The sequence below is a fragment of the Lynx canadensis genome, chromosome D4 (genome assembly GCF_007474595.2).
Source record: "Lynx canadensis isolate LIC74 chromosome D4, mLynCan4.pri.v2, whole genome shotgun sequence".
Lineage (NCBI taxonomy): Eukaryota > Metazoa > Chordata > Mammalia > Carnivora > Felidae > Lynx > Lynx canadensis.
In genome coordinates this window covers 26455291-26467431 of record NC_044315.2, presented here as the reverse complement: position 1 = coordinate 26467431, position 12141 = coordinate 26455291, and the positions used below count along the sequence as shown (strand labels likewise).

General features: G+C 39.6%; 1 protein-coding gene and 1 pseudogene across 7 annotated transcripts in view; both read left to right on the top strand.

Moving 5' to 3' along the window:
* The window catches only part of AGTPBP1 (ATP/GTP binding protein 1), a 199873-nt gene that overhangs the window by 47230 nt on the left and 140502 nt on the right, over positions 1-12141 (top strand). The window lies entirely within an intron of this gene.
* On the top strand, positions 2430-3716 carry LOC115499802 (annotated as a pseudogene).

Below are 12141 nucleotides of genomic sequence, written 5' to 3'. Positions count from 1 at the left end.
TGGTTTCTTGGGCTCTGGAACTAGCTCTAGTTGAGAGCAAAAGATCAGGAGAATCTAAAACACAAACAAATCAGAAAATCCAATACTTTTCTTGAGCTAGAGTATATAAAATTGCTTGTTTTTTTCTTATGTGTGGGCTAGGTTGAGTGAATTGATCTTGCTTATGTGGTTTTCTGCCAAGGCCATATGCCCACATTTAATTCAAGTTCAAGCCACCTTTAAATATATATAAAAGTCAACGTATACAGACACTCGCCCCCCCCCTGCCATTTTGGGAAATGTATACTGCGGATTTTTTTTTTATGTGCAGCATAGCAGGATTGTGTTTTTTTTCTCCCTAAAGACCCGGGTGGGTCAGTAGTTTTGCTTTTGTGTAAAAGGGATATTGTATTCTATTGTGGGAATCAGGCACTGAACTACAGAGAGTGTTAAGCCCTTAACCCTAATTTAAGGATGGATTGAATTAGAAAGTTCCTGCAGTGACTAACTTTTTTTTTTAACAGCTTTATTGAGATATAACTCACATACCATACAATTTTCCCTTTAAAATACGCAATTCAGTGCCCTTTAGTATATTCACAGAGTTGTGTAGCCATCACCACAGTGAATTTTGGAACATTTTTATTGCCCCAAAAAGAAATCCCACATCCTTTTAGTGTGTCTCCTCCCCCAGCCCCACCCCATTCTCTTCTAGTCCTAGATGAGCATTAATCTACTCTCTGTATAGATTTACCTATTCTGGATATTTCATATAAATGGAATCATACAATGATGTTGTCTTTCATGACTGGCTTCCTTTTATTTAATATATTTTCAAGGTTCATTTATGTAGCATATATCAGTCCTTTGTTTCTTTTTATCATTGAATAATATTCTATATAGCTATACCACATTTCATTTATCCATTCATTGGTTGGTGGACATTTGGGTTATTTCTACTTTTTGGTTATGAATAATGCTGTTAGGAACATTTGTGTACAAATTTTTGTGTGGATATAAATTTTCATTTCTTTGAGTATATACTTAGAAATGGAATAGTTGGGTCACATGGTTTCTTTTTGTTTAGCCTTTTGAGGAACTGTTAGATTGTTTTCAAAGCAGCTGTACCGTTTTAAATTCCTATCAACAATGTATAAGGATTCCAGTTTTTCACATCCTTGCTAATGCTTGTTATTGTCAGTATTTTTTAAAAACTATTATAGCCATGCTAGTGGGTGAGAAGTGGTATCTCATTGTAGACTAACTTTTTAAATAGTAGTTAAACATAACAAGAATGATAGTACTCTAAGATGGAGTTAATTTTACAGTTAAAGTATTTAATAGGCTGATCTAGGAATATAATTATCAGAATTAATACTTAAAACTCTATGATTAATTAGTACCACTTGCTAATTAAAAAATGAGGTCATAGATTTTTCTAATCTCTGATTGTACGATTTTTCCTCACAAAAGTCTTTTTGAAAAAGAAAATTGAAGTTTGAATTTCAGAGAACAAAATTCACTCTAGACACCTTAGGCAGAGAAGGTTTATTTATGTTAGAGTACTAAGTAGTTTGCTGGGATATATCAGTCTGGGTCCAATCAGGAAATAGAAACCACACAGTAATTTAACAGGGAAAGATTAATATAAAAAATTATTGACTATAACAGGGATTGGAGAATTGAGGGATTTGTCAGCAAGAAGTAAAGATAACTCTAAAGAAGAGTGGGATAGCTGGTTACTGCCCCCAAGGCTGAGATAGAGTGGGCCCCTCTTCCCCACTGAAGACTTGTTGAAAAAGGTAAGGTCAAGGCAAGTAGGTGTGGTGTGACACTAGTGGAATTTGCTGCATGTTCACCTTGTAGGGTGCCAGGGAAAGCTGTTCATGGGGAGATGTCTCACCGGAGGCCCTCTGCTACAGAGCAGCTTAGACCCCTGTTGGAGAGGCTGCATGTGCTGTAGGAGCCTGGTGCTGTAGAAACCATCCTTGTTGCAGGAATGGGTCCCAGAGAAGCCTTGGCTGCTGCAGCCAAGTGAACACCCCGGAGCCAGGAAGCAAAATCCTTTTCCTCTGCAATGTCTTTCCAGTGCCCTCTTGACAAAGCTTAATGTCTTGCCAGCTGGCAAAGAAATTAGTATTTTAAGGGCACACATCCGTTTTCACAGAGCAGGCAAAAATGGTGAATTTAGAGATGAGGGGCAATAAATCAATGCCTGGCATGGGTTTTAATTGGTTTACAGAATTGTTCGGAGATTTAAAGAAAGAGATTCTAGGTTGAGCTTTAAGGAACAACTCCCAAAACCTCTACACAAAACTGAGAGACCAAGGGAGATATTGTCTCTTTTATGATTAAGAGACCTGTCTAGTTGTGAAATTGCTTTCAGATCTTCATTCCTAGAACCACACTGATATTTTAAAATCAGGATACTGTTGACTCCACAACTGGGGATGCTTGCGGCTCTCGGCGTCTGGCCTAGCTTCTTTCAGAATGTCTGCTGTTGACGACATTCTCTGCAGGCTCAGCTTGGAGGGTGAAAACTCCCACCCCCAAGTTCATGCTGGTTGGTGATGCCAATTTTGCATATACCAATTTTGATAGTGTGATGCTCTGAACATTGAAACAGCTATCAAGACCAAAGGTGTGGATGAGGTCACCATTGTCAACCATTTTGACCAGCCTCAACAATGAACAGAAACAGGATGTTGCCTTCCCCACCAGAGAAGGACCAAAAGGGAACTTGTATCAGCACTGAAGTCAGCCTGGAGACCGTGTTTTGGGGCCTGTTGCAAACACCTGTTCAGTATGATGCTTCTGTGCTGAAATCCTCCATGAAGGGCCTGGGGACTCATGAGGACTCCCTCACTGAGATCGTCTGCTCAAGGACCAACTAGGAGCTTCAGAAAATTAATAGAGTCTATGAGGAAATGTACAAGATTGATCTGACACATCTGGTGACTTCTGCAAGCTGATGGTTGCCCTCGCAAAGGGTAGAAGAGCAGGGGATGGCTCTGTCATTGGTTATGAACTGATTGATTGACCAAGGTGCCTGGGATCTCTATGATGCTGGAGTGAAGAGGAAAGGAACTGATGTGCCCAAGTGGATCAACATCAAAACAAGTGAAGTGTGTGACACATCCAGAAAGTATGACACGCTGGACAGCATCAAGAAGGAGGTCAAAGGAGATCTGGAAAATGCTTTCCCGAAGCCGGGGCAGTGCATTCAGAACAAGCCCCTATATTTTGCTGACTATATGACTCCAGGAAGGGCAGAAGGACTCGTGATAAAGTCTTGATTAAATCTTAAATTTTTAAAGTAATCTCTGCACCCACTGTGGGGCTCGAACTCAGGACCCTGAGATCAGGAGTCGCATGCTGTACTGACTGAGCCAGGCAGGTGCCCCAGTAAAGTCCTGATTAGAGTCATGGTCTCTCTCAGTGGACATGTTGAAAATTAGGTCTGAATTCAAGAGAAAGTGTGGCGAGTCCTTGTACTGCTGCATCCAGTGAGGCACCAAAGGCAACTACCCAAAAGCGCTGCTGTACCTGTGTGGTGGGGCTGACTGAGGCCCATGACAGCAAGAGCATCCAGGAGTGGTGCTCCTTTGTTTCCAGCTAACAGTTCTAGAAAATAGCTGTGACTAACAGTCCCCTTGTGCCCATCCTTGCCAGGGTGATGTTAGCATTGCCCCTCCTCAATTTTTTTTTAAGTATTTATTTTTTGAGAGAGAGTGCGAGTGGGAGAGAGGTGGAGAGAAGGGGGGACCGAGGATCCGAAGCGGGCTCTGACAGCACGGAGCCCGGTGCGGTGCTTGAACCCACAAACTGTGAGATCATGATCTCAGCTGACGTCGGATGCTCAACTGACTGAGCCACGTAGGCGCCCTTGCCCCCTCCTCAACCTTATTTCAGTTATGTAAGCATTGCCTGCCCCTCATGTCTAGTCTCTCTTTTAACCAAAGAAGTGAACATTCCAAGGAGTTGGAAGAGGAATATGTAATGTGAAACACTTTATCTCGTGTACTCATGTACTGTATGATAAACAGATGAGTAAACTGAAGTTTTACTTTATAAAAAAAGAATAAATAAAATCAGGAAACTGTGGTGGTCAGGAGGCTATGGTGATCAGGAATGTCCTGCTGTACTTAACTAGCTGTAGAACCACACTGGGCCAAGACCTGTTATGGCTGCACCAGTCCTGTCTGCTGGTCTTTCTCTATACCCCAAAGGGTCCACGAGATAATTTTCAGGTCTCAGGAAATTTCTCCATAAAAATTAGAACATCTGTGTTAGCAGCTGTGATAATTAGTTTTGATAATTGTTCTGATCAATTCATTGGTGAAGGAGGGATCTTATGTCTTTAAATGGTATGAGATGGCTACTGCCTGACTTTGACCAGATGCTATTAACAACAGTTTATTCGTCAAATACTCACAACCTGGGAGAGGAGGATACTGCATGCCTCATGGAAGTTGCATTTGGGAGTAGAGTGAACCAGTCACAGTGGCCATGGGAGGCAGGCTTTGTAGTAACAAATGGATGAAATAACAAAAGGACTGCCCTCATGGGAGGATGTGATTTATTTGTTTGAATAATTCTGAGGGCTGGCAGGGCAAGGCACTGACAGCTTGAGGACTGAGTGGGGTGCAGCTGGTTCAGCTGATGGTGGAACTAGCTGGGTGGAGAGCCCTTCTTGCTGGATGGGATTGCACATGGCAGGACAGTAGGCCTTCGGGGCCTTATGAGGCTCAGAGTTGGCGGGGTGTAATTGAAATTTTAAGTCTATATAATAGTACCTCAGTAATGACTGCTAATGCTCTTTTGAAAGAGAGTATTTTTCTGCACATCTGTTTATTGTGGCTATTTAATTAGTCTGCTCTTTTGTGTGGCTCTCTATCCCCACAAACAGTATGAACTCTAATGTGAGTTAGAAATGCAGGTAGGAAAAACAGGTTTTCCTTTCCTTAAATTTCCCACTTTATTTTTTTACTTTATACAAGTAGGCCTAAGGAGTCTTACTACAAATTTTTACTACACAAGACATTAATAAATTATGCCTTGTGGTATATGATGTATACAAAAGTAGTTTTATTTTTCTTTATTTAAAGCATACAAAAAAGACTTTAATTAACCTTACGTGAAAAGCAAATAGGTAGTTAAAATTACCTTACCATTCTGGAAACTAATCTTTCTTCCTTTTCATGATTTTTAAAACCTCATGTGGTAAAGATAATACATTTCTGTTTAACTGACTTAAAGTAAAATGAATTCATTTTTTTAAAAGATAGGATAGACCTAATTTAAATAAATAATGTAAGTTAATGTTTTGTATTTTTTTGTTGTGGTAAAACATATCTAATATAAAATTAGCCTGTGTAACCATTTTTTAGCTTTTGATTCAACGGCATTAATTGCATTCACAAAGTTGTACGGCCATCACCATTATTTCTGAAATTTTTTGTCACTGCAGACAGACACTTTTTAATTACTAGACTATGACTCCCTACATCCTCTTGTCTCCAACCCCTGCTAACTTCTAAAATCTATTTTATATGTCTATGAACCTGCCAATTCTAGGTATTTCATATAGGTGGGGGCATATGATTTTTGTTGCTTTGTTTCTAGCTTATTTCACTTTACATAATATTTTCAAGGTTCATGTTATAGCATATACAAGAACCTCATTCCTTTTTATAAAAAGCTGAATAATATTCCATTGTGTGTATCTACCACATGTTGTCCCTTCATCTGTTAGTGGACACCTGGATTTTTTCTACTTTTGGCTATTGTGAATAATGCTTCTATGAACATTAATGACAATTATCTCTTCAAGTCACTGTTTTCAGTTCTTGGGTGTGTACTTAGGAGTGAGTAGAGTTGCTGGGTCATATGGTATTTTACATTTAGCTTGAGGAACTGCCAAACTGTTTTCTACGTGGTTGCACCATTTTACATTCCCACCAGCCACAAATGAGGGTTTTAGTTTACCCACATTTTCAACCCCTATTTACTGTTTTTTAAATTATAGACATCCTAGTTGGTATGAAGTAATACTGTGATTTTGATTTGCATTTCTCTAATGACTAATGATGTTGACAATCTTTTCATGTGCCTATTGGTCATTTGAATATTTTCTTTGAAGAAATGTCTATTCAAGTCCTAAGGTTGCATGCTTTACCGACTGAGCCAGCCAGGCGCCCCTCAAGTCCTTTGCTCATTTTTAAATTGAGTTCTCTTTTGGTTGTTGAGTTGGAGAAGTTGTATATATATTTGGCTACAAAACTCTTATCAGATATATAAATGCAAATATTTTCTCCCATTCTGTGTTTGCTTTTCACTTTCTTGATAGTGTCCTTTGATGCACAAAAAACTTTAAATTTTGAAGTCCACCTTATCTTTTTTTTCTTTTGTTGGTTGTGCTTTTGTTGCTGCAGTGGAGAATCTCTTGCCAATTCCAGGTCCTGCAGATTTACCTCCGTGTTTTCTACTGAAAGTTTTAGCACTTATATTGGGGTCACTGATCCATTTTGAGTTAATTTTTATAATACGGTTTGAGTACCAACTTCATTCTTTTGCATGTGGAAGTCACGCCGTCCCAGCATAGAAGGGACTACAGACATACCTCACTTTCTTGTGCTTTGCTTTATTGCATTTCACAGATACTGTTTTTTATAAATTGAAGGTTTGTGGCAATGCTGTATCTAACAAGCCTGTTGGCACCATTTTTCCAACGCATTTGCTCACTTTGTGTGTGTCACATTTTGGTAATTCTCACATTACTTCAAACTTTTTCATTATTATATTTATTATGGTGATCTGCAGTCAGCGATTCTGACTTGCTGAAAACTTACATGATGGTTAGCACTTTTTAGCAATGAAGTACTTTTTTTTAAATTTTTTTTTTTCAACGTTTATTTATTTTTGGGACAGAGAGAGACAGAGCATGAACGGGGGAGGGGCAGAGAGAGAGGGAGACACAGAATCGGAAACAGGCTCCAGGCTCCGAGCCATCAGCCCAGAGCCCGACGCGGGGCTCGAACTCACAGACCGCGAGATCATGACCTGGCTGAAGTCGGACGCTTAACCGACTGCGCCACCCAGGCGCCCCAACAATGAAGTACTTTTTAATTAAGGTATGCACATTGTTTTTTTTTTTTTAGATATTGTGCTTTGCACACTTAATTGACTACAGTATAGTGTAGACAAGGCTTTTATATGTGCTGGGAAACCAAACAATTTTTATTTGACTTGCCTTATTATGATACTTGCTTCGTTACAGTGGTCTGGAACTGAACCCGCAATATCTCTGAGGGGTGCTCATATTCTTTCTTCACTGAGTGGACTTGGTAACCTTGCCAAAAATCAGTCGGCCAGAGATGTGTGTGTTTATTTCTAGACTTTAAGGTCTATTCTGTTGGTCTGGTTTTCTGTCTTTTTGCCAGTACCACTTTAAGTTGATTCTAATTAACGTTGTTTACAATGTGAACATTCAAAGAAAAAACAAATTAAAAAAAATACAATGTGAACATTAACAGTGTCAAATAGCAAAGCTACTAAAAATCATAGGTCAAAATAATATTAACGAAAATAGAGCCTAATATACAATTTATATAAGAATTTGAAAAAAACAAACTTTTTTTTTCCACTCACTCACTTGAGTGAATATAGGTTCAGAAGTAATGAATAATTATATGTGTTGATTTTTTATGAAAAGGCTTTATACAATAAAATTGTTATTTTTTGAAGCCAAAAGAATGAAGTTTATCTCTCATGAAACTTGTTTTTGCTTTCTATGTTGAACTTGAAATAACCATTCACACATTTCATTTCAACCAACATAAGATTATTTCTTCCTGGCTCTTGATGCTATTAAAAAACAAAATCTTTCTTTCATGAGAGGTTGAAAGCCTACAGCGAAATGTTCATTATTTTCCTAAGATTTTCAGGATACTACTCGTTTGTAGACACTGAGAACTCTTTTAGGGACAGATCAGGAAGTCTCATCTTGAGTATGTAATTAGACCATAACATATGAAATTCTTCCTCCTCAAAGTCAAGTTCTCAGCCTGAGCAGTAGATTCAGAGGAAGGGTTCCTCATTCAGTCTTACACTTGTTTGAAAATAAGGAGGAAATCCTGTTTAATTTTGCTTTTCAATTTTGTTCTTCTAGGTCAGCAAGACTTGAGATTTACAGATACCCTTTTTCACTCTCAAACCCAAGCAGCAGTAGGAGCAGTTTTATGATATTTGTTTGTCACCTGATTTTTTCCCCAATAATCTTGTCACTTGATGTCAAAACATTTTCTCTAAGGTCTTGCAAAGTCATTCACTTGCTTTACGTGATAACAAGTGTTTGCTAAGTTGGCTGGTTTCAGTAGGCAGCCTTTTTTCTCCAAGCACATAGCCTACTGTGTGAAAGTACTCTGCACTTCACCTTTCAGCGCTGACACCCTGTTGAGAACTCCTCATGCACTGAGTCACTGCACTTCTGGATGTAACAGGAGATTCATATGCTCCTTGTTCAGGTTGTAACATAGTTCTTTAAACACTGGTTTTTATTTTTTCTTTAAAAAATTTTTTTAATGTTTATTTTTCAAGAGAGAGAGGGAGGTAGGGAGGGGGGGAGAGAGAGAGAGAGAGAGAGAGAGAGAGAGAGAGAGACAGACAGACCGTGAGCGGGGGAGGGGCAGAGAGAGAGGGAGACACAGAATCCAAAGCAGGCTCCAGGCTCTGAGCTGTCAGCACAGAGCCCAACATGGGGCTTGAACCCACGGACCATGAGATCACGACCTGAGCTGAAGTCAGACGCTCAACCGACTCAGCCACCCAGGCACCCATAAATATTTTCAAGTGAACGGGTTTTTGTTTAATAAAGTTAATCATTTTTTGTAGTTTCAAGCAACTTTTTCCTCTCACCTGCCAGAGTTTTTGACACTAGCACCTCTTTGTGAAGAAAACACTGTGTCGTGAAGTCAGCTTTTGTTTTTTTTTAAACAAGAGTGACAAATCTTCAGATGAAGCCAGCTATCCATTGGACATTGTCAGTATAGATGTCAACATTGTTCTTTAAGACAGACTTTTGTTTCTAGATAGGAAGACAAAATATTAAGTATCCTTATTTAGCACCTGCAGTGTGCTGGCTCTCTTCTAGATACTTGGGAGGCATTTACTAAGCAAAACAGATTTTTGTCTATATGGAGCTTTAATTCTAGCAGGGAAATATAGATAGTAAGCAATACACAGAGTTAAGTAAATTGTCTAGTTTACAAGGTGATTAAATGAGTAAAATATTGGCCAGTGAGATATTAGATATTAGACCGTGTGATTTCTTATGTGGGCGTACCAAGGACTGTGGGTTGCTATCACTTTTTCCTCAGAACCTCAAGAAAATGAAGGTACCTACTGTGGTTGCCTTTGTAGTCATCAGTAGTGATAAACTGGTAAGGGTCTGGGATGAATTTGATTACAGGATTGATATATATGGTTTAATGGGGTATCTGTTGAACATTTGTAAGTTTATAATACTAAACTGTTCCCTTGAAAGTTGTTTTGATGCATGTTCATGTATTATCAGTTATTGCATAGTACAGTCTTACAAGTGTTCAGTAATTTGTGAATCATCCAGTGTTAGAAGGTGGTAAGTGCTCCAGAAGAAGAGAGAGTAGATTCAGGCAAGGGACAGTGGGTATGCTAGGGTCTGGATCTGGTTTACAAAATTAAATAGGATGGTTGAAATTTAGACTTTATTGAAAAGGTGATACTCAAGCAAAAGAAGTTTGGGAGTTGTTTGGTCATCAGACTATCTGGCAGGAGAACATTTTGGATAGAGGAAACAGCTTGGGCAAAGGCATTAAGGTAAGAGTGGGAAGAAAGCAAGGAGGCACAGACAGTGTGTCTAGAGCAGTGTGAGTGAGGAGAGTTGTAGGTAGGAGATGAAGTCAGGGAGGGGAACGGCTGGGGGTATTCACCTAGGGCGCTTAGTGCCACCGAAATGGGCAGCGTTGCAGGACATCGAGCAGAGTGGTGACAAGATTTACCTAAGGTTCCCCCCCCCCCCCCGCCAACTTTTATTTCCCCAAGGGTTTAATAGGATTAGTCAGATGTTGTGTTGAGAATAGACTGTAGGAGGCCAGAGGTAGAAGGGAAACTAATGAGGATGGTTTGCTTGACCATTGTAGTAGCTATGGTGGAGTGATCAGATTCTGGATGTATTTTGAAAGTAGAATTATCAGAACTTGCTGATGCATTGGATGTGGGATGTAAGATAGGAGCCAAGGAGGAAGTTAAGGCCTTGTACTGAGAACTGGAGAGAGAATTGTCTTTACAGTTGGAAAAGCTTAGGTGAGGGCATACTTGGTAGGGGAGAGCGGGTCAGGAGATCAGTTTTGGATATGTTGAGTTTTGATATTATTCGAGATCCAAGTGGAGATGTTGAGTAGTCATAAGACTGGATGAGGTCACCAAGGAAGAGACTGGAGTTAGAAACAGATGAGAAAGAAATGAGCCTGGGACATCCAGTGAGGGAAGCTTAGAAAGTATGGCCAAATGAGAAAAGTATTTCCAAGAAAAAGGAGTGACCAGTTCTATCAAATGCTGCTGATAGGACAAATAAGATGAAGACTGAGAGTTGACAGTTGGATTTAGGGACATGGAGGTCACTGACACAGACAAGTGGGATGGGGAGAATCTGGCTGGAGTGTGTTTAGGAGAGGATGGGAAGAGAGTACTGGTTGGCAATGTATGTAAACAACTAAATGAGACTTGATTGAGGATTGAGGAAGTGGGAACAAGAGAGGTTGTTTTTCCCTTCAAGACTCAGAAATAACATGATTTTATGGTGATGAGAATGACCCCATAAAGAGGAATGAGTAGACTATACCTAAACTTCACGGTCAGTTTTTATCATATGCCCTTATTATACATTCTCAGTTTCTCTGCCCCTTTCTTGCTTTGTCACACTTGGTTGGCAAAGCCACAAACTTGGTGAAATGCAGCGCTTCTCTAGGTGCCTCTTTTTAGTACGTGATACTGTAACGGACACAGACTTTCAAAACAGAAAGTTCCCAAGTTCTCTGGGGACACTCTGGCCTTAGGCTATAAAAAGTGACCATACTGGCTTAGCTCTAGGATGATGGGATTGAGAGCTGGCCTTTTTCCTGGGGATCTCTTTAGTCCCAGAAAGCAGAATTCTTTGAGGTTGTCAGTTTCTTTAGTGAAGATTATTTGTCAGGAGTTCTGTGACTAGCTGTTGAACATTTCCCACAATGGTGAGGTATGAGGTATGGAGGAGGTAAGAAGTTGGGATTACAAGGTTTTAGTTAGCTGCCAAGCAGTCTCTTTCTGTTTTACTTGGCATCTTCTAGTCCCTGGGTTCCAAGTGTCCTGAGTTCTTCTGGACAAGGCACCTACCTCCCATCCCCAACTTTTGTTTCCTTTTTGGCACTGTGGGGCTTCAACATAACTTAATTTCTCTTTATTGCTGCTGTCTACTTTAATTCAGTCCTAGGAGGGAGAGGATAGGAATGCCTGTTGTTCGACTATTATTTTATTGTGAATTGGAAATTTGAATCATTTCTTAACTGTTGAAATAGAATTGGCTGTGATGTAAGTGCCCAACATTAACCTATCCAACTTTATCAGTTCTTTTATTTTTTATTTTTTTACATTTATTTATTTTTGAGAGACAGAGAGAGACAGAGCAGAAGTGGGGGAGGGGCAGAGAGAGAGGGAGACACAGAATCTGAAGCAGGCTCCAGGCTCTGAGCCATCAGCAAAGAGCCTGGCGCAGGGCTCGAACTCACAAACCATGAGATTGTGACCTGAGCTGAAGTCGGGCACTCAACCGACTGAGCCACCCAGGTGCCCCCCCAACTTTATCAGTTCTAATGAGATTCGCAGTGAACTTTTCATGAGATGTGCTATTAATGCACTTTTAGAGAGCACCCTACCAGCCAACAAGTAGAAGTAACTTACTTTAACTTTATGTTTATGGCAGCATTAGTGCTTTTGAAATTACATAGGATTTTTTTCCTCCTTTGGATTTTTGATTCTTAATTAATTTGGAAATTGGAAAAAGTTACTTTCAATTGGTAGGTTTTTTTTTTAAGTCAATTAAAAGAATAGCAATTTAAAATTTCTAGTAACCTTAAAAACAATTATGTA